Here is a 27,503-nt window from a genome sequence, read left to right as displayed (position 1 = left end):
CATTCTAGTTTTGATAGGAACTCTTGGAAATCATCATTGAAACTGATTACCAAGATATAATTATTTGCACTCAGATCAATTATACTGTCTAGTACCTAAGGCTTTCACCTCTAAATAACTCTGCTTGCAATAGTTTTTAAGGTAAGCAGGAGCTAAGAGCTCTGAGAGCTACTGAAATTTATTATGGCTGAAATGCAAGAAACCAAAATTCAACAAACCCATTTAGATATAGATAAGAGTATACGTTTCTAATGGAAATGGCACATTTTAGTGCTCTTTCTCTGTGTTTGAACCTGCAAAGACAAAAAGCTGCTGCAGAATAGAACAAAACAACCAAGTTGTAGGGCACAGCAACATTCATATGAGGAGCCTAAGCCTCAGGAGCTTAGAGTATCAGTAAGAAAGGAGGAGGGATAGAATGTAAAGAGAATAGTGCAGAAGACAGTCTCACCCCTGAGGAGCTGCAGCTGTACCAATCGCCAAAGATTAGGAGCAGGCCTGCCCTTAACAGGCCACAGCTGTGTCCAATAAAGACGAGTGCTACGAAAGAGTGGGGTAGCTGGGTGAGGAGAGAGATGGACTCAGTGCTGTGAGGAGCTGCCTATGAGGAATCACTGAGAAGGTATGGAACTTGTGCAATAAGATAACAACAGAGAGGAATAGGTGGGTGCTTACAAAATAAAATATTCCTGAACTAAGAATCTGAATCTTTCTTTTGTCTGCTTCTTCTAAACAAGCTGAGAGACATACCCAGGAAAGCAACTATTGCACCTCTATGAAAATAATAAAATTTTGTGTGTACTTCTTCCTGCTTCCAGTACCTTCCTCTGACAAAAACCAAGACTGAAAACAAAATTTTCATCACAATTTTTATTTCTCACCGTATTTTATTTCCCATGTTCTAAAACAGTTCTAGAAATTTCATGGGTCAGTACTGAAATAGTTCAATTATCTCCCCTGTAAACCTTTATTTTAGCATTGCTTCCAAATACTTCTGAAGTTTGTTAAAGACAAACAAGCCCTCCCCCCCCCCCCAAAAGAACACAAAAATAATCAACCTACTCTGCTGTCCAAGCCCCCAGCACTTTTAATGAGTTATTGAGGTAAAAAGTTTTCCCTTGTAATTATTTTTTCTTCCAGTTCAAGGCAGTCTTCCTTTCACTCAGAAGAGTTTTCTTTCTGTATCCCATCCCTGTAGGAAAATACAATTTTACTTTGACATGTATCTCTCAACTCTTCCAAGCCTTAAATGATGCTGGCAATTCCGTAGGCTGTAGCTCTCTTGTGAGGCTTCCCTGCTGTTGATTTGCTTTTTTTTTCCATCTAGTGGATTTGCTGCCTTTTTAATTATAAAAGTAATGTTATCCATGAAGTATCATTTTACTTAAATAATCTTTTTTTTTTCTTTATTGCTTTTTCTGTAATCCCTTTAAAAATGGGCCTTTGTTAATGGATCTATAGCCTCTGAACATATTTTCTAGCCTCTCTGATAGTATTCTCTGATCACCTTCTCCTTTCAGGCATGATAAAAGGATACAATCAGAATTAGTGGGACTGGAACAAAATGTTGAGATTTCTATGATAATGAGTACTCTGGGACCATTCTCCAAAGGCTTCTCTCCTCTGGGTATTTGGCATTTGCATAGAGACACCATCTAAGCTTCCAAAAAACTTACCTGCTCTTTAATGTAGCCCTGGGAAGAAAGCTATTAAGAGCCAAGACTGCTAGAGGAGAGCATGTCAGGCTTCTGCAAGCAGCACCAGTGCATCTCACCTAGTCAAGCATCTGACTCATGGGGCAGTCTGAAGCTTTGTAGTATGTGATGGCATGACTAATGGTGTGGTTTCCTTGTTTTTTGTTTCATCCTCTCCTTAAAAAGTGAATTACGTGCAAGGTGCCTTTGCCTGCAGTGTCTTTTTCGAACATTTTGTTTTGCCTTCATCTCACTCCACAAAAAGAAAATTGCTTCTATATTAAACAAGTCAGGAGATTTGTGACACACAGTTGTTGAGAATGTTAATGCTGTTGAATCAAACTGTTTCCCACAAAAAGTTTAACAAATAAGGTAGTTAAAATTTCTCATGTAATCTCCAGGTTATATTACTGATTACTTTTAAAGTAGGAACTGATATGAAGAGGCCTGGTGTTAACTTAAATTACATCTCAGTTTTACCCTAACCATTGTAGACAATTTGAGGGCTTGCTTACACATAGAGAGTCCATTGGTTAGTCCATGGTTCTAAAGTGCAGATCATAATGATTTCTCTGCACCTTCATGAAAGGATGCAGGACATCCAAATGTGTGAAGGATGGCAGTGTGGCAGGATTATGGCATGTCTCCTTGGGACACATGCCTGACTTTACACTGCTGCAGTTACATGATGCATGAAATCTCTCACCAGCAAAGAGCTGCCTTGCAGAATGGGAACCATGGGGAAAAGTGGTAAACTTGTCCTACTGTCTTTGTACATTCACAGGGGTGAGCAAGGAGACTCCCTATAGCACATCTTGCCTATTCCTGTAACCAGCCCTGTGACTGCATAAAAATTTTTCCTTTGAGTCTTCCAAAGCTGCAGATGTGTTGAGGGAGTTCAACAGTCAGAAATATAGTCTCTCTAAATTTCTTCCCATTTCAGTTCCAAAGGGGGAACCCATTCTCAGAACCTGGGGAGCATTATGCAGCACAGGACTCAGTAGAAAAAGGATCATAATCCATTTGTATTCATGCTGAGTAGTATCTGTAAAGTGAGACAGTGAACTAAATAGAGAAATAAACAGTGAACTTTCTAGTTCACCAGCTCCAAAGACTTTGAACTGACCAATCTGCTATGAAAACAGTAGCATTTGCCACAAATATTTGCACATATTTGATACTACAAAATTACTTATGGCTGAAGGAATATTGATTTTCTTTTTTCTATGCTTGTTTCGTTTCCCTAGAACGATACATTGCACATTGTTTTGGGGCTTGTCCCTTCTCAGAGTCCATGCTTTTTCAGATCAGACTGAGTAATTTTGAAAGTTGTTGCTGCTTTATTGATTTTCTGCCCAAGCCCATTTTGCTAAGTAAACTGATACAGGAAGTAGGGCTTGTGATCATCTCACAGACACAATAGCCAAGCCCTACTCCTTTCCAAAACTCCAATGCTTTATAATTTTTAAATCTGACTTTTATTAGACCTAGATGACCTGTAAAATAGGAAAACCTCAGATCTGCTGGGTAAGATGGAATAAAAATAAACAAGTTTGCAAACCCATTTTCCCTTGCTCCCTGTGTCCTTGTAGGGGCCAGTCCTTTGCTGTGAGTTTCTACTCAGTCAACTCAGACACTCACCAGTATCATTTACCACAAAGTTCCTCCAGTCCCCTCATGTGTCATGAGAACAGGCCTGTAGTCCCTTTCCAGAAAGAGCCAGCCTGCCCATGCCTCTTCTCACGGGGGACAAGCCAGCCTGCTGTCCACTCCTGGGGACCTGCTGCCTCTCTGGCTCTTGAAGGTTCTGCTAAGACAGGCAGCTATGGTCTCTCATGGCCCAGGTGCAGCCAATGCAGCTCACCCTCCCACCTCATCAGCCCCTCTAAAACCCTCCCTGCTGCTGTGCCTGCTCTCCCTCCCACCAAGGACAGACACTTTCTGTGGCAGGATGCTCAGAGAAGGAGGTGAAGAAGGAGCTGTACTTCCCACAGCTGGTGAGTTGGCATGCCCTGGTGACTGGCTGTGTATGTGGCTGCCAGGGCACACCAGGCTCCTGTTTTCCAGGCTTGTTCATGCTCCTCAGCTTTTTTCTGCTGCCCTGCTTCCTGCCCTGCCTGCTGGCAGTGGTGGAGCTGCTGCTGCATAGGTGGAAAGGGGCACTAAGGCTGCACAGCCCTCTGCAGGCAGCAGGTGAGGCATCCCTGAAAGCTGGGCAGCAGCTGAAACCAGGGCTCAGTAAGTGACAGGATTTAGGTGCTTTTTAAAAATGTATTTCTATTTTATTTACTTTAATAACAGTGAGAGACAGCACAATTTCCATTCAATTTGCAGGAAGTAAGGTCCCATTGCTCTGATGTCCCTGACTTCTGTTCCTTTCAGAACAGAAGCCTCTTGCAGAGTTCAGTGCTCCCTGGGGCAGCTGTTCTAGGGTCTGCCTCACTGAACCACCTTGATAGACAAGTAGTGTTCCCTTACCAAGTTGCTGCACAGTGGTGATTGAACCCCTTTTTATGCTTGTGTGGAATAGTTAAGAAAGAAAAAAAAACATTCATAGAGATTGGGGGGGATAAATATTAGTTAACTCAAATGAGTTTGTATGGTTTATTTCTTTAGGTTTACAGCAATAATCTGTATTTTATTTCTGTTCCTATGATGTCAGGTGCCAGTACAATACTTTAAATGCACTGCATAATTTTAAAAATAAACTCTGTAAAACTTCTGTGTGAAAATTTTGTAATAATGGTGGATATTGACTTCCACATTTTATATGGTCACTATAAACATCTGTGGATGTTGCAGTACTAAAAATATCCTGCACTACTGATGAATAGTGATTTGTATAGTTACTGTATTTTCCTAGCTTACTTGGTGGAGAGTAGCTTACAACGCAAAAAGAGGTTTCTGAGAATGCTGCTTGTGCTTGCTGCTTCAAAAATTCTAAGTGAAGCCATTTTTTAAGTCCAGGTCCACAGTTATTAAAAAAAAAAAAAAAAAGACAACAAACAATTAAACTAATCTGAGAGAGTATAGTGGCTTTGTTTAAAAGATGGAGACTGGAAATATTTGATGGCACCATTACTGAGTGGTATCATCACCACAGGAGCAGGTGAATGTAAGTTACAGTCAGAAAGGGTATATTTTACTTGCTGTCATGGGTAGCATCCATAGTTACAGGTATTTTGCTTTCAAATACGTGTTTGCTCTTTCTGTAAGGTATATAGGAATAAAATGGAGACAGATTCTGAAAGAGAAGTAATGGCAACAAGGAAAGGAGAGTGTGGATTCCTATCACTATTTTGTAAGGGCAGACATAGAGAAGTGTAGAGGAATTTACTTTTGTGTGTGGTTTCAATTTAGGTGATTCCATAATTTCATAAAACAGTTCTTCAGGGAACAGTTTACCGTAGGGTGGGAGGAGAGCTAGATTTTGCATTGCCATGACACTCTCCTGTAACGTATCTGTTACATGTGGTCATAGCTGGTTTTGCCCAGCTTCAACAAAGTGGGGAGGAAGAAACCCTGATGCAGGACAGAAGCAGGAAAGTTATTTTTTCATTCACTGAAGTAAAGAGTGACGTTACCCATCAATATTTTTAGCTAAAGCTTCACAGCTTCTCATTTCAGTGAAAGCCTAAGCTGAACATCAGTAGGAGGCTTCAGTCAAATGAATGACATGGGTCCTTGGTTTGATGAAAGTCTATTTGTAAAGACTGCTTTAGGGAGAAGAAAGATGGACTTGAGGTGGCCAGGTCCAGCATCAGGTGGGTTTTCCCTTAGTGTTTGGGGAAGAGAGAATGACTGTAAAGCAAGTGATTAGCTAGCACCTACTGGTTGGCCACAAGATTGTGATGTTTATTTTGATGTATGAGGAGAAGGTAGACTGTGGTTGTTTTAACATTTAAACATTTTGATCTGTGGATTTCATAAGCCACTCACTCTTCTAATTATTACAAATGTTTCTGGCCCCTAATTTCTTTTAATATGATTATTTGAAGGAGGTATTATGGCATGACATACTTAAGGATACAGATTGCTTTTAAGTGTAATTCTTTTAGTGAAAAAGTCTAAATGTTGGTTTTTCTATGACTGAAATGAATTTTTGTCATTTTGTTTTCATACACATGGGACTCAGATTTTTATTATTCATCTTCCTATTTCTTTGTGTCCTAGCTGGCCAGCAAACATAAAATTTGTCTCTCAGTCTTCCTCCTCTCCCACTTTAAATGCAGTGACAAAACTATTCCTCCAATCCAGGAGCTGTGTAGAACAACCATCTGCCCATCTAGAACAGCTTTCTTTTCTATTGATTGCTGACTTCACTCTTTTGTACCACAAAGTATACCACAACATTTTCTTTTCCAGATGGAAATTGCATTATTTACTTTTTTTTCCTGTTTTCTCAAGAAGTCATGAGTACAAAGTTGTGTTATGCATTTTAACACCATTGGTAGAACTGATTTAGCCAGACCATTTGCATTTCTGACATACAGCCCATGTCTTTGCATTCATTATTGCCTAATTTTGATAGAAAATATCCTAGAGAGCTAATTTTCTGCTAGTTCAGAACAGTTCATTGCGATTTACCACTGCAGCATCACAAGGATAATGAAGTTGGACCTCAAAACCAGAGTGAGCAATATATGTAAATATCCTGCTGGTGAACTACTGTCCTGTAGTGAATTACAACCAACGTGATGACTCTTATTAATAACTGGTGTTTGTCCTGAGTTTGAGGATCCTAGTGTTTGAGGGTCATCAGTTCTGTATGTTAAAAAGAAACTGAGAGGGATAGAATGTAAGAAAATACTCACACCTGAGAAGTTGCAGCTGTACCAATCACCAAAGATTAGGAACAGGCCTGCCCTTAATAGGCCACAGCTGTGTCCAGTAAGATGAGTGTTACAAGAGAGTTGGAGTTTGTTGGTTGTGCTGTGAAGAAGAAGGAATCAGTGCTGTGAGGAGATGTCCATGAGAAATCACTGAGAAGGTATGGGACTTTTGAAATAAGATGTCAACAGTGTTTGTCCTGAGTTGTTTGAGGATCATCAGTGCTGTATGTTAATAGGAAACTTCTACATTTCTGATGAGAATGGCCACTAATAGCTGAATTTCCCTACATCTTAAAGATTTCATTTCTGTATTCCGTTGCAACTCTGTATGGGAAGCTAGAGGTGCCTTAATCTCAGAGCACCAGGTTGTGCCACTGCAGCCCCTGTGAGTGAAATGTGTGCTCTAGGCCAGGATTCCAAACTATGCCACGGTTTGGTAACCAGCAAGTTTGGCTTGGAGCACTTTTAGGTAGAAAACTAAATTTCAAGTCCTGCCATGATGCTTGTCTGCCCCTGCTGCCAGCACAATGTCCTAGCTCTGAAAGTGTTTGAGTTCTGAAGCTCCCTGAAACCCAAATGCTCTGAGTGCTCTGGGAGTTGAGCAGTGGGGAAAGCATTGATTTGTGCTGCAAGGTGCTCCTCTGCTGTGCCACGAGAATCTGTACTCAGCATGTCTGTAGTCAGGCAATGCCCAACATGTACAGAAACAGACACCAATTTGCCATGGATTGACAAAAAAAAATCATTAAATGTCATTAGAAGAAAAATCAAATTTCTTTTGTCTAAAAAGCATTGTATGTATTTAGGAAAAGCTGAAGTCCCTTGGTGTACTCTTACTTAACATTCTTATAGAGGCAATGGATAAATTCAGAAATACTTAAATCCACAAGCTGTTTTTTAACTAGCAGTTCAGATTTTTGTGAGAAATTGATTTATGAAGGTTGTAAAACAAAACAATACTGTCACCAGGGAGCTGAATTCTTGTTGTTTATATATAACAACCAAGCTGTATCAAGGCAGTGTTTTGCCAGATTTTTTATGCTTCTTAAGATTATTCGAAATTATTTCTCATAGATATAATAAAATTATATGATTAAATAAATTTTGAATAGCTGCTAACATTTGGTTTTGAATATTGTTAGCTTGCTTTGGGAATAGCATGGCTGGCACACCCTCTGTGTTTTGTACACCTTTGGTCTCCCCAAGTATGGTTAGGAGACAGCTCACTCAGTTTTATGTTAAAGCAGGTGTTTATCCTTCTGGTGTTTATCCTCAGTAGCTCAAACTTACATGTAGCAGTGGAAATGGCTGCTAATCACCAGGATTCAGGAAACATAAAAAGCAGCATAAAACTATGATTTTGATTGAACAGATACATTAAATATCACTTTTAATTTGCAGTGAGTGGGAGGGTATGTACATTTCTGCATAAGCCTCAGGAATAAGTTTTGTGCAGGAAATTTAAATATGGATTTTTATCTCAAGAGCTGACATTCTGGAAATGACACCTTTTTTACTATCCAGTCCTTATATACCAATATCAAATAGAACTATTAAGGAGAAGAAGATTTTAAAAACACACCACAAAACACCCTCAGTTGCAGGTTTTAAGAATAGATTGATGAATTACATGTTAAGCATGGCACTGTTTTTAAGTGCATAAATGTGTGTGATTATATTGAGAGTAATTGTGAAATAAGAGTAATTGTGAATGTGAAAATAGCATAATGATGTTGCTCTTAAGGCTGACATTTAATATATAATTTAAATGAGAGTAATAATAAATCAGTTTTATTTTTTATCTCGCATGTTTCATAGTCATTATTATACTTGAAAAAATAAAAATTCTTGTGGAAGTAAGAATTTTGGGCTTCTTTACATTTATCTGTAATCAGTTACAATACCTGTCTTTTCTTCTTTTATCTACCACTTTTCTCTCTTTCCATCCTCACCGGTTTTATCAATTCCTTGGGTTTGTTTTATTCATCTTCACCATACCTCTTCTAGTCTAAGAATTTTGATTTTTGCTTGCAGGAGTTTTTGGGCTGGTGTAGCCAATAACTGAAGATATGTCACAGATTTAGCAGTTAGTAATAGTAACAAGATAAAAGTGTCATGTAATTCAAAACATGATAGCAACATTTTTTTTAGCTAATTAGCCAGCTGAAGGCCATATCACCGTTATATCTTTTGTACTACTATTTCTGTTAATAATGTTTCTCATGCTATAAACCTTATGTTACACATGTATGTTTTGAAAGACTGTAATCTCTCTTTAAATATTTTACATCTAAGACTGAGGACTTGTTCACTGGAGCATATCCTTTCCTTACTAAGACATAATGCACAGTGTTTAATTTATGAAATGCAGTATCCCTCATCACCTTGAGTTACTTGCAATAGCTTTTGCCAAGGACTTATTAATCCCTAGCTGATGATATTACTAAGGAATTGCAAAAAATTATTGATGATTTAAAAAAAATGAAAGGGAGTCCAGAAAAAAAATGTGTTGGAGAATTACAGTCCCACAACTTGTTTTGTACATTCAGCTCTTAAATTTAGGATCTCATAACACTAGACTGTAGTCTCTGCTTTAGCTTTAATTTTCTCTATGCTACAAAATTTTATATTATGTATTTATGCATGAATGAATGTATGTATTTACATAATTGATGTATTTATATACTTGATTAGAATTTAGTTCACAAAAAAATTGTAATTTATATCCACCGTGAGTTTTCAGGGATTTTTGTATTTCTTATAGGCTATTAATATTGGAGTGAATATTTTAGTAACTTAATAATATTACAAGTTGTCATTGTCACAATGGAAAAATATCCAAAAGTTGAGTAACTGTGAATAATGGAGACAAAAGAAATAATAGCAACTTAGCAGCATATTGCCCAGACATCTTTTGTCACAGATCTTAAAGAACCTGTGCATCTTGTAATGAGCTTTATCTGGAGCAATGTTCTCTGTCTCTTGAAAGAAGCTTTAATCTTGACTTGTGAGCCTTCATGACTGATATTTTTTGCTTTGTACTTTCCTTTGCTGCCAAGGCTATGTGCTGTATTGTTACACATGAATGTACACCTGGATTGAAAGCAAAATCTGTTTTTTTTTTTTTTAATTTTTCCTCTTTTCATAGTTCTACCAGAAAGGTAAATGTTTATGCCTAATATTCCTCAAAAACTTTTAAAGCTTTGTTTTTATCAGTCAACAACAACTGAGTCAACTCAACTGTTCATGTTTTATCAGTTTTCTACTAACTTGCAAAGCTGAATGTTTATTGTGAAAATCCAAGAAATCTGGGTATGTGTGTTTGATTGCTGATGCACGCATCTCTAGGTTGCAATGACATGCACGTTTGTGTGTGCTGAAATACTTACACACAAATATATCTGTATTTTTTATGTTTATAGCTGCATACCCTTCTCTACTACCTTCTCAAAATCATGTTAAAATTATATATAGTCTTTTTGATCAATCTCATGGCTCTGTTAATAGTTTGTAGTTTGACAGGTACATCTGCCTTTTTATTAATTAAAAACTTACACTGTGCATAAGGCAGAATCTTTGTCCTAACATATATTGAATAAAATAGGGCATAAAATAATGCCAATATCTTAATCAGAACTCACATAAGCATAACACGTGTATGTTATTGCATTAGGTTTGTTTGGTTTGATTTTTCTAAGTGTATTTCAATGTTTATGAATTATTTCATTAATACATGTAGCTATAAATGCCTTTTGCTATTGCTTTCATGAAATTATGGAAAAAAAAATTACTTAATTTCATCAAGTAAAGCCATCAGTTTTCAACAAATGCCAAAATCTACGCATTTCAGGATCAGATAATGTTCAATCTTTGTCTCTCTGAATATGTTAATGTTTTTATATATGAACTTATACATAAAAAGACTGAAACTGTTTAGTGGCAAGTTGAGGGCAAATGGCAGAGTGTTTAATTTCATTTGGTAGGTTATCAATAGCTTGATTCTAAAAAAATGAAATAAAAGTAATGGTATCAGATGTGATATTAAGTGTGGTATAATTTAATTAATAAAATTATATCAAAACATAAATCATGATAGAGGTATAAAACCTGTAATTTGTGTACAGTTTGGATAAAATCAAGAAATATGCTCTGAATCAGACTATCTTTCTTCTTCCCTGGTTGATTTATGAAGATTTGAAGTTCCTTTTCATCAGGGGATTTACTTTCACAGCTTTGTTTAGAGAATTAGAAAGGTAAATAAATTCACATTTGAGTGCACTTCATTGTTGATAATATGAGAAGTATTAAGTGACAGAACTGTATTATTGTACTGTGATTATCTTTCAGAATCTTATCTTTTAATGTTTTATTAAATTCTGGGCTCATACATTTTTGATTTTGACTGGGATGGATTGTGTGAACTGTATACATACAGGTAACACCAAGATGGCCATGTTCCACAGCTGAAGTGTGAAGAAAAGGTTTATTCCATTATTTTGCTGGCAAAACAGGGACACATGCACTGCTGAGCTTATGTCATCTTAGCAGGGGCAAAAAGTGCTCAGGCTGTTCCCTGGCTCACATATCAGAGATGTCTGGCGCAGGCACAGTTCTTCACAAGGCTGTGTTTTATCATCTCCAAGCTTCTTGTCTCCCTTGCCCCTTACTAGGCCTGTGAACAACACTTTTTGGGTCTTTTACAGCATTCTGACTTCTCAAGATAGACAGAGACAGTGAATTTTCCCAGACTGAATATTCCTAACACTCCCCCAGCCGCAAGGTCATCTTGAGTGAAAACAATTCTAAAAACAAGTCTTTAGCCTCCCCAGTCCTCAAGTTTTAATAATTTCCTCCCGACATATGGTAACAATAACCAGAAAAATGCTGTCAAGAACTTTTTGTTGAATTGGACAGAATATATTAGCAACAAATTATTTGGTATAAGGTCGCTAAATTTAAGTATAATCTATTTGTACTTAAATGAAGAAACTGGATTCTCTATAATATTCCCTATAATACGAGCCATTCCTTTATTCCCAGAACATGTATTTTTATATGTCAATTCTTTCTTCAAATTCAGGCTGACAATGTATAATCTTGTTATGAATAGTTTGAAAGACTGTATCTTTTCCAGCCTAAATGATTCTATGATTCAATGACTGTATCATGTTACTGAAGCAAAACTACTCAGTATTAATTTAAATGTGGGGAAACTGTATTATATATCTCAAAATCACTAATTTTTTTCTTTCAGAGTTGTTGAAGTGTCGGTAACTGTGCATATAACTACACTTATGTGCTGCTATATAAGGAAAAGTCACTCTTTGGTTCCTCTGGAGAGGGATGGATTACACAAAACCATTAGGAGCAACTACTGTGTTTCTCAACATTAATATTATGAATTTGCCTTGATTTAGGACTGAAAAATATGACAATTTGATGGCTGATTTTTGACATTCACAAAACTGAGAGCCAGGAAATTGGTTGAATGGAGTTGTAAACCGTGTAAGCAGAAGAACATTTAAATATAGGTAGAAGTTTGAAAACAGAAAAATATGATTGACTTTGAGTCTAGCAAGGAAAGTAGCCAGTTGTGTCAGTGTTGTGAAAGCTTTTCAAACCAGGTAGGCTAGTCTAATTATCAGAAAAGGTTTGTTTTGTAAGGTGGGGAAAAAACCCATCGGTGGTACTGCATATGCTACTTAGTCATTCAAGCTTGCATCTGAGCTTGACTGAGCTAATCTTCAGTCAAAGAGAAGCTCATGTCATGATAAGCAAGGGCAATAATATGTATAAGAAATCTGATCTTCCATGGATTTATTTTTGTCTTGTAGAAGGGCAGTACATAATGAAATGAAGCATGATGAAGTAATGCTCAGAAATAAGTAATGAGTTCACTCTACAGAAATGTCTGAGTCTTCAGGTATTGCTGCACTCAAATTTCTCTTGAGATTCAAAACCCATGGTGAATAACATATGTAAAGAATAATGTTCCTCAGCTCTTAGCATTATACTTTCAGGGGTGAAAAATACAGCTTCTCTACTGTGTCTTTATGTAGGAGAGCTCTAGGGAGGGCACAGAAGTTACATTCATGCTTCTATTAAAACAAAAATCTTTGTAAAGGATTTCTTGTTTGTTGTTTTTTTTTTTTTTTTATTCTCCAACTGTGAGCATGGCAAGGTGGAAAGAATGACAGGAAGCTGGTTTTGGAAGGATGGGGAGGAAAAGATGTTATGGAAAAGCAAAAAGCTTAAGATGGAATATGCCTCATGCATGAGGGGGGTACTTGTTCCTCATTCAATATATTTAGGATTTTAGAGAGGGTTTTCTTTGGGTTTTGGTGGCGTTTGTTGTTGTTTAGTTTATTTGTTTTGGTTTTGTAATTTGGTTTTAAATCTGTTTAGGTATTTTATTTCACAGTAGTCTATACAGACAGTAGAGAGAAAGATGTTCGTGTCTCCTGGTTTTTACATCTCCCTGACTTTCTTGGGTTGCAGAAATCCATTTCCTTTCTACATCTTCACTATTGCACTACTACTTCACTACTGCCTTATTTTCAGACTTCCTACTTTCAGAATATAAAAGGCATTTGTCAGCTGTGCTCCCAGCTGTTAAGGAAAATGTCTGAGACTGAGTGGAGGGGGTATGCAGGGAGCCAAGTGGAGCCTCCCTTGCTTCCCTGGAGCTGCCCTGCTGTGGAGGATCTTCAGTCTCAGCAGTTAAAGTTTCAGATGTTGGGAGTGTGACTCCTGGAGTGGCTCCTGGATGGTCAGACAGGAAAGGTTCCTGAACAAAATGCATAGCTGAGCCTGTTTCTCATCTAGAGTTCTGTCGTGCTTTGCAACTCAATAAATCACAGGTGGTTAAATATTCTCATTTAGTGGCTACTTGAATTCACACTGATTCTGTAATTAGATGTAATGACACAAACCATTATAGAAAAATGGTCAATAATCAAAAAATAAGGAAAAAATCAGAAATGTTTAAAAAGTAATGTATAGGCATAAGACTGTGGGATGAACAGTTCATCATTGCTCCAGCTGGCATTTTCTTGGTATTGTGTACTTTAGCAGAGAAAACCTAAGCATTCCCTTAAGAACCTGTATGTCAGATGTTGTAGAAATATTCAGAAAAGCAAAAATACTATAGAAAAAGATGACAGATTTTCCAGACAAATTCCTCATTAGGATGAATTGTTTGAAAGTTGTTCTTTGGTTACTAATTGCAAGTGTGAACCTTGAGCTTATAAAAACCTTTTGATCTCTGGCTGCTGGGTCACTCCTCCTCAAATTTCAGGTTATGACCACGCTTGATCGCTTACAAAGAGCCGTAGAAGATCACAGTGCCCCTATATTGTCAGTGTCTTTCACACACTTTTATAATTGCTACAATTTGGGCTTCAACAACAGCTTCTTATTTCATCTTTAATCCACAAGTGAGGTCTCCTACAATGGAGTGTAAATGAGCAATCATGGTAGGATCTTTGCTGGTCTTATTTGCTTATATAAAGATTATTTTAAAAATTTATGAAATGCAAGCCTTCTCTAGTCAATAAGCATTATTCATAACTTACTCTATCAACTCTTGAAGAGTATTTTCTTTGATAATTTTGCATTGGAATTGTAATGTTTTCCAGTGTATGCTGGATATATAACGTTTGTGACTTTGTGAAGTCTATCTTGCATAGAACTTTTGCGTGTGGTTTAGAGTTTTTAAAATGATCAAATGTTTGAAAGATGGTCCATAGAAGATACTAATCTAGCTGGAAGAATAACCATAAAAGATAATGTGTTTTTCCCCCCTCACCCTCCTTTTCTAAAGGAGAGCCCTTTATTGATGCTAATGTCTAGAAGAAAGGATATTGAAATGCTATACAACTCTTTCTGATATCTATCCATCCTCTATCACACTTTTTCATTAATTATTTACTATATAATGCCATGTAATATTCTCCTGGTTTTGTCTCCTTTCAGTGAAGAAGGTGAATTGATTGCCAGATCAGTTCTTATTGCACTGCTCGGGCTTTTGGATGAAGCCTAAAACCAAATCTTGCAGGTGTTTTCATATTAAGAGGTCATGGATTTTGCTGACAATGACATCTGCATGACAAGATGTAGTGATTTATTTCTTTTATATTGAATGTTAAATTTTACTATAAATTATATCAGACTTAAATTTAGTCAGTCTCACAGTTTAAAATAAATTAGCTGAATAACCAGAGTTCACAGGTCCAGAGTTTCTTCAAGAGATGCATGGAGTGCTGGGCAGTGAAGATAAAGCAACACTGATTGTGCTATTAAACGTGTGAAGCTTTCTACTGGGGTGTACCAAGTCAAACATAACATCAAAACAGTTACATAACAAACTTTTTTGCATAAGAATGTTTGCACAGGAAGAAGAGAGATTTATCTTTAGAGAAAGATTTTTGTTTATACTATTTCAGGGTAATTTCTTGGGTTAATGTAGAATTTAGTCAGGAACTTAATGTAATGAAATATGATACTGAAATATTTTGGTTTGGATTTAGGTGCTATGATGGTAGGAAGTACTGTAAACTTATAGTGTATCGTGACAGATTATTGTTGCATAATATTTTAGATATGTAGCTCATCCCAAGATATTTTATCTTCCTAAATATGGCAAATTGTAATGTCTCTGTTTCAGCTTGTTTTATGAAATGTGAAATAAACATGGACTATAATTTTTATTTTTGTAGGGAAGTAAAGGGGTTTTTTTGCGTGATGCTCGTATAAAGAACATTAAATTCAATACAAGTTAATTTATTAAGATAGTTGCTGTTAGTTTCCCCTCTGAAAATACACGTCTAGAGAATAAAGAATCCTTTTTAGTATTGTTTTCTCTCAGGTTTGTATTCATGATTTAGTGAGGGATATAATACTTGTGACAATACTAGATCTCAAATGTATGCCTTAGATCTGATGTTTATATGTCCAGCAATCTGCAGAAAATATGTTTAAACTGACTTTTATTTCTGCTTCTTAAGCCCATTTGAGGAACAGCTCACATAGAATAACAGTAGCAGATTTCATATTTAAGAAAAATACACTTCAATTTAGTTTATAGTGATGCTTTAGGAGAAACTCTTGTTATTAAACAAGTCAGTTTGATTTCTTTTCTGAATGCAGTTTTCAATTAAGAATAAAGTGTTCTATTCATGTGTCAAAGGAGAGGGAGTTAGGGGAATAATTTTTCATTAGCAAATAATGAATTGAGTAGGCACTTACAAGAAAACAGTGTATTGTACCTATGTGCAAGGTTTATTTCTAGATTGAAAGAAACATATCTACTATGATTAGGGATGTACTTGAAATACTACCTGTCACAAAAATTTCAAGTTCGCTTTTTCTTAAATAGTTTAAAAGTGTGTCTATGATAACAAAGTACCAAAACCATTGTGACTTGACTTACACTAAAAGATTGTATATTTTATACATGTGAAGTGGCTGATGATCTCAGCATTATTTTTCAGAAGGGTGTTTTCCTACTTTTGAATATTTTGGCCTGTTAATAGGTCACAAAATAAAAATTCATTCTAGTATTAAAGAATTAAATGGCATTGTATATGTCATAGTGTCTGTATCATAGTATTTTTCCCTTTTAAATACCTCTCCTGTGCTTTCATAGACAGGTAGAAAGATTGTAATGTGGAAAAGCAAGAGGGGGACCTCTGTTCAGAATCCCTGGATGTGTGTATGTTTCAGTGTAATGGAAACCTGTGTGTATTCAAAGTGTGAATTTAATGAATGTAGAAGGACAGTGTAAGAACTCTCACCTCCAGACTGCAGTTTGTTGGTTTTTTGTTTGGTTGGTTTGCTTTTTATGGTTTTCTTCCTGGATCTGGCTTATTATAGAGGTGAGGGGATTAAAGGTATTCTGGCTGGAATTTAGGACCCAAGATATAGACAGAGCATCATGGGAGGAAAGACCTAAAGAAGCAATATTATGAAAGTGATGTATTCTCATTTACAGTCATTTAAGTATTAAGAAAGTAAAGTTCATTAAAAATCTGACTTTGAAAGACTTAGTACATCCTTAGTTGAATTGAGAGATGTATTCTCCTACTTCTTCAGAGGGCTGAAAATTTTAGATGGATTTTTTTGCAGAATTTATGCTTTAAAAATTACTTTTTTGTTTAATCAGTGCTTCTCCCTGATGAACTATTCACTGTGACCAGCACCAGTTGAGAAAGAGCCCTTTTGCTTTCTCTCCTAAAATGCCAGGCTGTCCAAAGAACGATTTGTAGACGTTTAGCACTGTTTGTGATTTTCTGTTGTAAAACCTAACCAGTAAGCTGTGAATACTCCCACACAAGTTCTTCAAACTGAGAACTGAACTGCTTGCTCAGAAATGCACTGTATGAATGAGTAGTGGGATTCCTCTCAATAAGAATGGAAGAAAAAAAACTACACATAATTTATAAGGTAGCATATTATGTAATTTTAATTACTTTTCTGCTAAGTAGGCTAGATTAACATTCTTTTTCAGAGGTTATCTTACCTCTTTTTATAAATTGCATTTGAAAAATATCTTCTACTTGCTTCCTATGAAGGCATGTTTCATGGATTTGCATCAGGCGGAGGCACCCTGCCTGTCTATCCAAACACCACAGTATTCTACTCAAACCTCTTTCACAACCTGCAGTGCCCTATTGTTCATTTTATGGCTTTCAGCTCCTCTGAGGAGCAGGTTAGAGACCATCACACAGGGATGTTCTGTGAAAGCAGTCACATTGATTTAGATAATTGCAATTTATTGCTTTTAAGGCTAGCATTCTGACTTCCATGCACTTTGCTAGATCAGAAACAACAGTGTCAAAAGCTGTAACATCTCCTCTGATTGCAGTGCACGAGAGCTGCTCCCAGTGAGTTTCTGCTGAGGAGTGCTGGGGTGTTCCCGATGGGCTTTGCTAGGACAGTAGGTAAAATCTGAAAGGATTCATTGCACAGGGCAGAATCTTGTAGTCTCGATTATAGTTCAGTTCAAATGGTGCACAGTAATTGAATAGAAGGAATGATAAGTCATTAAGACTAGACATAATTTGCAAAATATTGTATTTGTAAATGGAACTTCCAGTTTAACAAAACATGGAAATTGTTGTTTGAACATGGCCTATGACCTTGTTTCAATCCTAAACAATAGCCTCCAGAGGTAGATATCAGTGGATTATTTCAGCATTCCTCTGTAAATCACATGTATGAACATGGAGTCAGAAGATTTGAGCAGGGCTGAAAATAAACTGAATCTACATCTTCTTCTTTTCAATATATATAGTAATAAAACAGTAAAAAATTGCTGAGATTTATCTTCCTCAACTACTTCATCACAATTTTGTTTGGTTGTCTTGAAAATATAATTTCGCAAATATTTCTTTACCAGGAAATCTTCAAAATTAAGTAAAAACAGTTTTCAAAAAGAAAAAAAAAGAAAAATCACAGGGATTTTTGTGTCCATTTTTTTAAATTGATTTACTCAGAAACTGCAATCATGTCTTCCCATTATATAAGTCCAAATGGAACCTGTTTCCCATGTGTGACTATAAGAAAGATTGCTGTGCTTCAGTAGATAAAATAGATAAAGATGGGTCTTTTTATGCTATTAAATAGGAATTGTAAGAATATGGTCTAAACTATTATATTTGCTTAAGAGTAGAATCTATTTTAAGGATTTTGTGTTTGATGTTAAGATAAGTTGTCAATAATAGAAAATTGTACCTGCTTTATCATCTGTGGAAATTGGAATCCAGCTATTTCATTATTTCTTTTACAAGATTTTCCTTTAATTTTGAAGCTCTGTGGTCTCCTCTTTCTTCAGGCAATGCATACTAAATATTTTTCTGCAAGATTCACATAAATAGCAGATTTCATTCAGTGGTTTATAAATTAACTAATTGCTTTTGTTTTTATTGAGTTCTGTGTGCTTTTGGTAAAACAAATGATCCTTTAGGAATAATTTAGTCAACTTAGTAAAGGCTTTAGATCTTTTAAAGGAAAGCTCACCACTAAGGAGAGGACCTATAAATTCAATAAGGCAAAATTCTAAAATGTTTATCTTGCCTTGTAATTTTTATTTCTCATGCATCTCTGGGCAAAAAGACTGTCTTTTTGAAACCTTAATAATGAAGGCAAGGCAAATGTTTGTAGATATGTTTGATTCTCAAAAAACGTTTGCAACATCTAAATGTATTCTTTGGACAAATCTTTTACCTATATACTCCCTGTCTAATATTCCTGCAGTGGGAACATGTGTTAGTGTTCAGATAGCTTGTTGTATCATTGTACACATAACTAATTATCACACATGAACTTTTGTTTTGTGCTTGACAATCTCTGGAATGTCAGTGCAGAGGCTGTCCTTTCCGGCCAGCCTCTCATGGCACTTTGGTTCTTATTTACTATGTTGGATAAAGAGATATTTTAAACTGTATTCATTTATGCTCAGTACGAACTGCAAGGGAATTTTCCCCAGTCTTTACTGGTATTGCCTGCCACTTGTTTGCAACTGCCAGTACCTGTTTAGGCCATCTATTTTCCTGTCAAGGTCTATATTTCCCGTATTTCCCCACCTTCTTCCCCCTCCCTTCCTACTACGTGCTTGACCCCAGCCTTTTGGAGCCAAGATTTGAGTGGTTGAGTATATTGTCACATTTGAAAAACAATTCTTTTGGCTAGAACTGAAAAAAAATTAATTGAAATTTGAAAAAGAAAACCTCTGAAAATAACTGGAGTTACATAAAATAAACTTTGCTGTTGGGGTAATTGTACCATTAATCTGAAGCTTACATTTGTGAGTGAATATTTGTGGGTTTGTATATAGTCAAAATGTTAACTGTATAAAAAGGAAAGCTGATATAGTTGATATAGAATTAGTAATATAAGATAAAGAGGTTTTGGAGAGGTGTCAAGCTGACTATTAAGGAAAATTTTTATGATTAAATGAGACATTTGAATATATTTAGATGAAGTTGTAATTAAGACAGTCAAATAACCTTAATTCTGATATTTTTTTAGCACTATCCACTAGCGCCATAGTCACAGTTGTGATAATGCAGTATTTCTGCAGATTACATTAAAAAAGTTTCAAAAAGTGTCTTTGCTTCCTTTTCTGCTTCTTACCTATGTGGCAGAAGTTTCCTGTATATTTTATTACTTTTCTGTACTTATGGCAGAGATATTTTGAGGCTTGCAGCCTTCTATTGCTCAACATTTTAGCATTTCTAGAGGGGCTTTTTTTTAAAAAAAAAAGTATGACAATGTCATAATCTGCTTTAGAAGAATTATATTTTTATGAATTAAACTGGTCATAATAGAGAATTCATTTTAAGTTATAACTATTATAAATATTTATTTTAGAAGCATAATATTTTGAAGCATTATTGATTTTTTTTATAAATAGTTTATATTCTAGTGCATGTTATGGTTAATAATTTTTAAAAAATAGTTTAGAATTTAAAAGAGATTAGAGTCAAAGTAAATTATTTTTGTAAAATCAACAGTGATATTATAGAAAATATATATATATATTTTGGTTAATCTAAAGGTTTTAACAAGTTGATGTAGAAAGGGAAGTCATCTATTGAAGACATCAGAATTTAAATCTATATCTAAATGCTCAGTTGACCTACCTCTAGATTATTCCTCAAATGAGTTATAAGAAAAGTATATAGGAAAAAGTAAAGGATGCTGTCCTCTGTTTGCAGGTTTGTAGAAGGTATTGCAGAGGATTACTGAATTTTTCATCTGTGAGAATTGAAGGCTTTGATCTTAAATATTTGTGAATAAAGTCTGTGCTAGTTTTTAATTAGTATTAATTCCAACTGTAAGGATTGAAAAGCATACAGATAATATTAGTCAGCAATAAGATGAGAAGCAATATTAATATAAGTTCTGACTACTTCCTGCATAGCAATTGTTTTGGGTTTCTCACAGTAGAAATAATCCCAGGTAGTAGAGAATCAGTGCTAAAAGTTAAGCAAAATAGGTGGTGATTAAATGTCATATTATGGAAGATATTTTTCTAGGTAAATGGTATTAGTGAATTAAAATAGTATAATAAAACCTTTCAATCACCCTGATAACAAAATAATATAATTTAGTTTTTCTGAATTAGGAAATATCAGAAATAATTCTAGCTGTATATCATCTTATGTTGCATCTTTCTCCCTTGTGCTTAATATGTTATTCTGTAGGTATGTAGTATTTATATGGGGACTTGGTAAACTTTTTTTTTTAAATTCTCACTTTATAGGATATGCAAGTTCAGAGAGTAAGTGCTATTTTATTTTTATTACTCTGTACGTGACTGATTTCTCATTAATTTTTAAGTATTGTGTTGTGCTCTAAATATAGAATTCCTATATTGCCTTACCTTTCTTTAATAACAATTATCTTTGTGGTTCCCAAATGTTTCACAATCCTAAATTTATTTTTATGGTATCATGAAAGGTGAAATTTCCATTTCCATCCTTATTCTCATAATACACTACAAACTATGAGTGGTGGGATTTTAAGTCTAAAGTACCATCTAAAGATAAATATGCCTAAATATGGAACAGTGAATACTTACAAACAGTAATGAGTATGTAATTTCAGTATGTTCAAGCACAGCTACCTTGGCTTTAGTTCCAGGTAGAAGCTCTGAGCATTTCTATATATTAAATCCCTTGGTATAACTCAAATGCCCTTGTTTTGTTTGTAGAAACATACCAGTATTATTGTCTGATATTCCAAGAGTTTTACTTGTACATTCATTTGAGTACTACTTTGGTTTGTTTCTTCTGCTGAAATGCAGAAGTAAACAAAGTATAGAAACAAAAAATTCAATACTTGCCGCAGTGCAGAAAGGGTTTTAAACTGACTCTGTAGTAACTTAAGTAACCAGTTCTTCCAAGAAATTGAATTTATCTGTTTTCAGTATATGGTTTTATGTGTGTATATTTTACATATTAATTTGAAAAATTCAGTTTTAAAAATAGGCTAATGAAGAGACTTGAGCTTTTTCAGTGCTTGATATAGGTGACATGACATACGCCTATCAGTCAGAGATTACTCATTTGACTTGAAAGAAAATAACCTGACACTTGGAAAGAAACAGTCACAGAACTCCTTAATATTCCTTGATCTTTGTTTTGAAGTTTTGCTTTGATGTATATTCAGGCCTGTGAGAAATGTTGCCAGCTAATGCTTGTACTAGCTTTCCTGTAATTTGCATTGCAAATTGAATCATAGCCTTAGATTGGGAGGAAGGTCCTATTATCCAACCCGTTGCTTATAGCAGTTCCAGTTAGATCTGACTCTGTAGGTCTAGCCCACATCAAATTTCAAATGTTTTAAGGATTAGAACTTAAAAATAATTACTTATTTCTCCACTATTTGACCATTCTCATGTCATTTTTTTTTCCTTATACCTGTTCAGATTTTCCTGTCTTGTATTTTACATATGTAGTCCCTTGACCTAGCTCTGTGAACATCTGAAAGCTCAGGAGCTCAACATTTGCTTGAATTCAGCCAAGGGAAACAGGGAGTTTTAGAATCACAGAATCCTTTAGGATAGAAATGACACCTAAGGTCTTAGGCTCCAGCTGTCCACCATTAATCGTGTTCCTAAGTGCCATATATGCATGCTTCAGATGAACTGCTTCACATACCTACTGTAGATAAACTCTACTTCCTTTTTAATAACTTGAATGCCTTTATTTTACTGTAAGGTTAGCTTAGAGTAACTTACACATACATGTTCATGCAGTAAGTCAAGTCTCATTGGTTAAAGATATCTCTTGCTCAAAGAAAGAAGATATCAAGCATTAATAGGAGAAGCTAAAACTCTGATGAAAGTGTCCTTTTGGAGACAACCATATCTGTATAACAAGATTGGTTCATCATTATCATCATGTGACTAAGAGATAAAAGATAGCCAGCTTAAAATGGATAGAATTCAGGTCAAAAATAATTAGCAGTTCAGAGGGATAGAATGAGCACCTCTCCTATGAGGAAAGATTAATAGAGTTGGAGTTCTTCATGCTGGAGAAGAGAACTCTGCAGAAAGATGTAATTTCAATTTCTCAGTACTGAAGGGTTCTTATAAGAAAGACGGAGACCCTGTAGTGGTAAGAGCAGGGATAACGGTCTTGAAGTACGAGAGGGTTGATTTAGAATGAACTTAAGGAAGACATTTTTTACGGGAATGGTGTTGAGGCACTGGAACAGATGGTCCAGAGAAATTGTGGGTGTCCAATCTCTGAAAGTCTTCAAAGTTCAAAGTGAATGGGACTTTGATCAACCTGGTTCAGTGAAGAACACCCCAGTTTGTGGCAGGACCTGGTGGACTAGGTGATCGTTAAAGGTCGCTTCCAGCCCAAACCATTCTATGAATTTTTTGGTTGTTGTACTTTGCAGTATTCTTTCTGTTGAAGACACCTGGTAATGATAAAAGCCTCTTGTTTAGATTGAAAGCTGGAACCCCTCTTTTTGGCGCAGGGTATGAAACACCACTTGAGTATTATTCTGTTCAGAAGAGAACCTTAAGATCTGCATTTATTTGCTATCATCAAAAGAAAGATATGGCAATAAAGAGTACTGTTCTTATGACATTTATTATTGTTTCTGAGTTAGTGGAAAAAATGGAAACCATCCTGAAGGACATGGACTGTCTGTTACTTTTATAGAATACAAATATGTACATTTTTTATGTTTATAATTGAAATCTTAAGCTTAATATTGACATAGCAGTCAGTCTCTGGAATAGATCAATGAGAAGATGGTTTTCATTCACTGCACAGCTGCTGTGGGGTTTTGTTTCAGTTTTAAAGTGGTGTGTGAATGGAGAGAGGTTCTATTTTCTGCTTTGTTTTGACTGGGATATTAGCTGGTCCTTGGATTTATTTTTCCTTTTTTAGGCATGCCCTGTACATGTTCTGTAAAGCGACTGTTTCTGAGGTGAAAAAGTTACCTATATTAGTCATAAAATACCTCCCACGTGGTGAGAAAATGATGAAAGAAGAAGTACAGCTTTGACTGCACTGCTCATCACTTCATCTTTCTGCTTAATAAAAACCAAATGGAATAGAAGAGCAAAGATGCCATAGTAAATTAGAAGTAGAGCACTGGTGGAATTCTTTGCCAAATATGCCAAACCTTTAGCTTTTTTTATAATTCCCTGTGATTGATACTAGATCCTTTTGTGCATTACCTGCCAGGTGGAATGAAGTCTGGCATATAAAAAGGGGTGGCTGGACATTAATGCCGCTTCAGAGAAATTTGATTTTCTGTAAAGTTTTAGCAGCGCTGGGGATAAATACAAAGGGTTATAAGCAGTGTAATGATCTTTGAATCTGCATCTTCATCCTATCCTGTATCCCAGGAGGCTAATGTAATTTCACAGGAAAATGTACCAAGATACATCACTTATCTTTCTCCTTCATGCATATGCTATCAACTCTGATGTAATGCATTAACATTATAATAAAAAGAATTTGTCAATCAGGAAATAGATAGAAGCATGCATTTGGAGGCAGAAAGGAAGAAGGAGAAGGAGAAATACAGTCATGTTGATGCAGAGATTTTTACAAATTTTGACATGCATTTAATTTATTAAAATCTCTCCTTTGAAGTATAAATAAAAAGCACATATTCTGTCATTGATGCTATCATACTGATTTTGCTAGCCTTTTATTTATGCAGTACTAATGTGAAGACTTTTATGTAAAGTAATTGTGGAATTCGGAGTTAATCAAGGTATTTCAATACAAAATGTAAAAGGAAAAAGTCTCAATGGTTTTAAAAGCTGTGAATAGGTTACAGCAATGGTATGAATTAATTGAAATGTAAATTTTTCACTATGACAGAAATAAGTTCAAAGTCTCAGCAGTTCTCATCCTTTTTATTCTACCACCTTTACTGGCCATGTTTAGGTTTTTTTAAAGGAAATCTGTAGAGGTTCTACCTAGCTAAATATTATAATTAACAAATTTTTTCTCATTATTTTGTATTTTCAGGTAACATGCATTTGGAACAGGAATGAATACAGGTCAGGCAAAAAAATCTTTAATATCCCATCTAGGCAGTTTTTATGTAATTGAAAGTCTAATATCAATATGCCTATTTTCTCAATATAATACCTATTTTCTCAACAATGTATCTGATCCAGGGTCTGTTAGTTGGTTTCACAGTTACTGACCGTTCATATTCAGTGTTTCTTTGACTCTCTAGCTACATTGATTTCTATTTTTTTTTTTTTTTTTTTGCTTTAGTGGCCAACAAAACCAAGCCCCTTACTTTTTGGGCCTAATGATAGTAATCACAGCTCAAGATCTTTCTATTATTTTTTTTTTCTTGTGATTGTTTATAGTTTTCTGTTTTTAGTTGCATTCTGTATTATGTGAAATTCTAGTGATCACTAGCTGCATGAAACCTAGAAAGTACTGCTTGTTCTGAAGTTGCAAAAATTATAAAATTCTTAGGGTTTTTTTTTTTGGCATAATTTTTTTCTTAAATTGATGATTTCTTATGGAGCTATCAGAAAGAGGTAAATTCTAGGATATTTCCTTGAATTTGGGCTGAGTTCTGCCCACCCATATCAAAATTTGTTCTCTCTACAGAACTAATATTGAGAAAGTGCCAAGAATTTGTATCTTCTCAGTGACCATTAGAAATATTCAGTAAAAGAGTCTTTAAAATTGAGAAACAATTTTATTGGAAAAAGGTAATTTAATTATTTCCATTCTGCTTCTCAGATTTTCAGTTCCATTTTGATATGAAGGCACAAAATGAATATAGATAAACGAGTTTGATTTGTAAATTTAAAAAGGAATGATTAAATTTGATTTTGCATAATGGAAACAGGAGTGTTTGTGTCACATGTTGATACTAGCCACTTTATGTCCCCTGTATATTCCAGTTATTTTCCTGCTGGTAAAATAAAAGTTCTGCCATAAGCATTTTTCTTTCATTTATGGAATTACAGGTACTGAAGTATATTTTAACCATGATGAATTATTATTTTTATTATTGTTATCCCAGAGACTCTTTGGAAGCTGAAGAAACACCAGTGTTCTGTGTCAGTGTTTAAAATAGACAAGAAACTTTAAGTCTACTTTAACATATGTAAAATAGAGTCAGTACTATAGATTGTGACATTTCAAGTCAGGTGTTGTTTTCAGAATAAGAAATGTTTCTAATCCATTATTTGTAGGGTATGAGGTCAATGAGAAACTGCAGTGGTTTCATTTGTGTTTGGCTCAGGCTCCCTAGGTCTTGGAAATCACTAGGAACTACTCCAGATATATTTCTAAGTAGTTGAAAGCAATATCTGTACCTAGATCTACATACGCTTTGCATAAATATAAAGCTTTAACTTTGAAATTTTCCAGTTAGAATGATTAATGAATTGCAAAAATGCCTTCAGGGAAAAGATGTCCTACATTAGTGGAGAGGGAGCCTGACAAGACGTCTGTTTAGCTTAAAGCACTACCTGTCTCCAAAGGCAAGACTGTTACTTTTCAACTAATATTCTACATGTCAAAACCATTGAAGTCTAGTAACTAACTGTAGCCGAGTGACACTGTCAAATGATTTTTTTGAAATTATATTTTAAGTAAAATTATATCTAATTTTGTGCACATAAATCTTTGAAGCTGCAACTTTTAAGCAATAATGGATTATTTCTGAATATTAATTTTAAGGATCTTTTTTATCAGTCTGTGAATATACTATTTTTAAGTTTCTCTGATTCATTTTCATACAGGTACAGTTCTGTAAATAATAGGAAACATGTAATGAAAATAATTCTCTACAGTAATCGGTTTCCATTTACCATACAACATTTTGTTGTATTTCTAGATTGTTTCTGTCTGTATTTGCTTATTCTTGTAATTACACAAATAACTTTGTGTTTTATTTAGAAATAATTTGGATTAACGTATTTGTTTAGCACTAATTACAGAATTACTGAGGCCAATTGCATTGCTCTGAGGCCCAGTGGATTGCTTGGAAAAGTGCCAATATGAATAAACACCTTTTAAGTAAAATTTATGGAAGTTAATGAGATGAACTACCCTATTTTAATACTCTGGTCTGAATTCCTTAATGTCTTTCACAAGCCTCAGTTTCAAGACAAAGAATTTTAGAAATGTTGCAGTTATTTTAATTAATAAAACATAGTGTTGTTCCTGAGGGAATAGTTTTGTCTTAGGTATGCTTCTGAAATGCCAACTAGTCATATGTAGCTTTAACATTTTGGAAAGCAAAGCGTTCTGTTAGTTGTGGAAGCTGTGTAAATGTTTACATGAACTGGTAGATTTTAACTTTTTTTTTTTTTTAATACAGTTTTCACTTTAAATTCATATCCTAATAAATATATCTGCAAATAATCTCAGTTTTAAATAAAGATACTCATTACACAAGCCATATATTAGGTCTTCTGTTTTAAGAAAAGCTTACTCCTAGCAAATATTTTCATATTTGGTGGTTTTGAAAGCATTTAAACATTTTTTTCTGCTAACATCAAAGAATATTTTTGTACTGTTTGTTAGATGGATTATACCTTTAATTTGTGCAAAATAATAAGTTCAAAACATTTAGGAACACCTTTGTAGATACTATTATCCAAAGTGCAGTTGTGCAAGACTGCAGTACCTAATTTTGTGGGTACGCTACAAAGATAAACTATTTTTAGTCTACAAATGACTGAGGGAATTAGAATTATTTCAACAAATACAATTTCAAACCTGACCATTTAATGGCTTTAATTAATATTATAATTCAGAGACACTATGGTCATTATTTTCATGCAAACAATAATTATCTAGACAGTATTTCCTTTACAGGAATGTTTAGTGTATTATAGTTATAGAAGCATTAAGGTTTGAAAAGACCTGTAAGATCATCAAGTCCAGCTGCCACCCTAGCACCACCACCGTATTTGTCACTAAAACTCATCCTCAAGTGCTGTATCCACGTTCTT

At 35.0% G+C, this 27,503-nt stretch overlaps 1 long non-coding RNA gene across 2 annotated transcripts; it reads left to right on the top strand.

Moving 5' to 3' along the window:
- Positions 1 to 3,627: 3,627 nt before the first annotated feature.
- On the top strand, positions 3,628 to 26,105 carry LOC132071935 (uncharacterized). Of its 2 annotated transcripts, XR_009418260.1 has the most exons (4): positions 3,632 to 3,691; positions 24,538 to 24,569; positions 25,141 to 25,244; positions 25,562 to 26,105. It is a non-coding gene; the product is annotated as an uncharacterized LOC132071935 (long non-coding RNA). The 2 variants fall into 2 exon arrangements; XR_009418261.1 differs by lacking the exon at positions 25,562 to 26,105 and having other exon boundaries at positions 3,628 to 3,691; positions 25,141 to 25,302.
- The last annotated feature ends 1,398 nt before the right edge of the window (positions 26,106 to 27,503 follow it).

The sequence above is a fragment of the Ammospiza nelsoni genome, chromosome 4, assembly GCF_027579445.1.
Source record: "Ammospiza nelsoni isolate bAmmNel1 chromosome 4, bAmmNel1.pri, whole genome shotgun sequence".
Taxonomy (NCBI): Eukaryota; Metazoa; Chordata; class Aves; order Passeriformes; family Passerellidae; genus Ammospiza; species Ammospiza nelsoni.
This window is presented reverse-complemented; position numbering and strand designations above follow the sequence as displayed.